The sequence below is a fragment of the Propithecus coquereli genome, unplaced genomic scaffold (assembly GCF_000956105.1).
Source record: "Propithecus coquereli isolate 6110/MARCELLA unplaced genomic scaffold, Pcoq_1.0 Scaffold119, whole genome shotgun sequence".
In the NCBI taxonomy this organism is placed as follows: Eukaryota; Metazoa; Chordata; class Mammalia; order Primates; family Indriidae; genus Propithecus; species Propithecus coquereli.
The window spans coordinates 5,427,074-5,430,592 of record NW_012135969.1 but is presented as its reverse complement, the minus strand read 5'-3'; the positions used below and the strand labels follow the sequence as shown (position 1 = coordinate 5,430,592).

At 35.4% G+C, this 3,519-nt stretch overlaps 1 protein-coding gene across 1 annotated transcript in view; it reads right to left on the bottom strand.

Annotated features, from left to right (window-relative positions):
• Window positions 1-3,519, bottom strand: part of NPEPPS (aminopeptidase puromycin sensitive) — a 108,708-nt gene that overhangs the window by 20,161 nt on the left and 85,028 nt on the right. The gene's annotated exons all lie outside the window — the stretch shown is intronic.

The window sequence follows — 3,519 nt, the reverse complement described above, 5'->3', positions numbered from 1 at the left end:
AAAAAAAAAAAAAAAAAAAAAAAATCTGAGTAAGTAAAAGGTCTCACATAGCATTTAAAAATTCAAAGGTGCAGTACTTAATGGGTATACATACTACTAAAACATCAAAGGGTTAATTTTTATTGTTGTTATAGACAGGATATATCCTGGGAGCTGTTGCATTCCATCACAGAGGAATCATATCTAAAAGCCAAAGCTTTTGTAAGGCAGAAACACTGTCTTACATATCAGATAGCAAAACAGACTTTGCATTAAGATGCCAAACAAAAAAGAGTCCTTGCCCAGTTCATTAATGGAGCTAGTTTAATAAGTTACATAGCTTTATGGTGTTGGGCTAAACCACAAATTAAAATTGACCCTTGACACAAGGATATTTCAGGTTTTAATGCTGACACTGTGATACTTCAGGTTTTAATGCTGCCTATATTGGTGACAGAGCCTTAGAAAAACTTGCAAAACCTGTCAATACTACAATGTAGATTACAGATATGAGGCAAAAATGGCAACTGTGGCAGGTAAGGATTTATCTGGATAATAAACCTGTCATCTGACTTGTTAGATATATTTATTAAAAGAGTAATTCTAAATGCTAAGGAAGATTAAGGGCAGAAGGATATTTCTTTTAACCCAAGTAGATTTTGTTGGGTAGAATATGACAAGGCATTGATGATTCTGATATATACTTCCTCCTATGGAAAACTACTGTTTTAAAGGAAGTAAGAATGGTACGGAGAAACACTTTACTTTCCGATTTTCTCAATCTTTAATTTCCTGAGTAAAATTATATAGGTAAAAGATTCTAATGACATATGGAAATATTTGAAAATGTGGTAGTGAAGAGCATAAACCCATGGAATCCAACTATTTTGCTTGAATTCTCACTGTTTAACTTCTTAGGTGACTGTGAGCATTTTAACTAACCTAGCTGTGCCTCAGCTCCCTCATCTGTAGAATGGAAATAATGCCACCTACCTTATAAGGATGCTTTGAGTATAAAATAAGAGCCAGTTATGGTGCTTAGCACAATGATTAGTATATAATAAATCTAAATAATCATTGGGCTTTATTTATTTACTTACATATTATGCCCAAGAATTAAAAAAAAAAAATTAACCACCCAGAGAAACGCACACTAAGTCCCCTTTTAGAGACTGAGGCTAGAGACATCACTTTTTAAGTATTCCTATCCCTCTTCCCTCATTATAGGCTCCAATAACACATTAAAACATGGAATTTTAAAAACTAAGTGACTACACACTACAAATAACTCATGAATCTCCTTTTTTGATTTCTTAAATTTCACTTTTTACTTTATTACCATCTCATTATTTTTATTTAATTCTATTAAAACTATCAAAAATGGATAATTAAGCAGGTGCAGTGGCTCAAACCTGTGATCCTAGCACTTAGGGAGGCTGAGGCAGGAGGACTGCTTGAGGCCAGGAGTTCCAGACTAGTCTGAGAAAGATACAGGGACTTCGCCTCTACCTAAAATAGAAAAATGAACTGACATAGTGGTGTGCGCCTGTAGTCTTAGCTACTTGGGAGACTAAGGCAGGAGGATCACCTGAGCCCAAGAGTTAGAGGTTGCAGTGAGCTATGATCAAGCTACTGCACTCCAGCCTGGGCAAGACCCTGTCTCTCAAAAAAAAAAAAAAGGATAATTCATTCATCAGCTTCCACTTATAGCCCTTTGCTTACCAACATATGGTCCACTGGCACAGAACTTCTTTTGGGACAACCTCAATAATCTGTCATCTTCTACCTAAGAAGCAAAACAAGGCTATAATAGTATCAACACTTTCTTTTTTAACTTCAGAATACTATGGGGTACAAGTGTTTTGGTTACCTGAATTACTTTTGTACACTTTGAGTCAAAGTTATAAATGTGTCCATTACCCAGATAGTGTGTATTGTATCTGTTAGGTATGAATTTACCCATCCCCTTGTCCCCCCAACATTTTTTTTTAAGGGAGGAGGACAACATTTCTGTGACAACGTAGATAGAAGAACCAGTACAACCAAATGTGCAATGGTGATGAAGGTGATGATACTACAGAATGGGAGGTAAGTCACTATTTTTCATTTAGGCCTCAACAACACTCTCAATAAAAGGCCAAGTTCCATGTAAAATATCCCCACTCATAAGAGACGTGTATCTAGATGAGAATAGACTCCTAAAACTTTAAAGTATTAAAGTTTTCAAAGGTATACACAACAATAAATAATACTACATCAAGTTTTATTAATCTGTATAGAGAAAGGTTATGTCTTTAGTCTTTTTCACTTCTAAGAATTGGCAACATTAAATTAGCACGTAGATTCAATACTGACATGCTTGATAAACATGAAAGAATTCAAATTTTAGAACACTTGATAAACATGAAAGAAGCATATATCTTGTTTCAATGGATAAACTGCAATGAAACACAAAAAGTGGAAGAAAAACTACAAATTATTGGAAAGCCAGGAGCAACAATGGCAAGTATATGTTTAAAAAATACTTCAACAATATGCAGTCATTTGTTTCCCTTATCATTAGCTATTATACCCTAGAAGATTTCAAATAACACAAGATATAACAGATTTAAGATCACCTAAATCAAATGTAAAATTGGGCCAATGACCTTCATGGATAAACTGACTGCAAGACACAGAACTAAAAAACTAAGGAAAAATTTATTCGAGAAAGCAATAAAGCAATGGTCACTTTTATGTCATAAGCAAACTATTAATGAACTTCAACACTATATACTGATTAGTTATACATCACACAGATTTCCTTGAAAAAGCTGAAAGCTGACTTTTAAACTGATTCAGAATTATAGCAAAAATATTTAAATTTAGGGACTATAAAGCGAGAAACAGATCATAATCAAGATATTTTAAGTTACAGAGCTCTCTTATTCTTAAAAGAATTAAGAGTCATAATGGTAAGGTAAAATGGAGGATGAGTTTGGCTGTGCCCATTGACAGAAAACAACAAAACAAAGAAAGCAAGACCCTGACAGTAACTAGATGGAAAAGTTAAGTGAGTTTCAATAACACTGGGAAGGAGTGTGGTATTAATGTCCTCTGTTTTAACTAATAAACTATTATGCTCTTAAAAGTGTGCTCTGCTTGAAGAAAAAAATGGTTTATAAGTTGGCTTTATGTGTAATCATTAAATAGCTTAATAGTTTTGGGCAATGAAATCCCCAGAGATGAAGGAATGATCATCTTTGTGTGCTAATATTCTTATTAAGTCAGGTAAAGGCCAGGCATGGTGGCTCATGCCTGTAACCTTAGCACTCTGGGAGGCCAAGGCAGGAGGATCGCTTGAGGTCATGAGTTGGAGACCAGCCTGAGCAAGAGCGAGACCCCATTTCTACTAAAAATAGAAAAATTAGCCAGGTGTGGTGGCACATGCCTACAGTCCCAGCTATTCAGAGGCTGAGGCAGGACGATCACTTGAGCCCAGGAGTTTGAGGTTGCTGTGAGCTAGGCTGATGCCATGGTACTCTAGCCCAGGTAACAGAG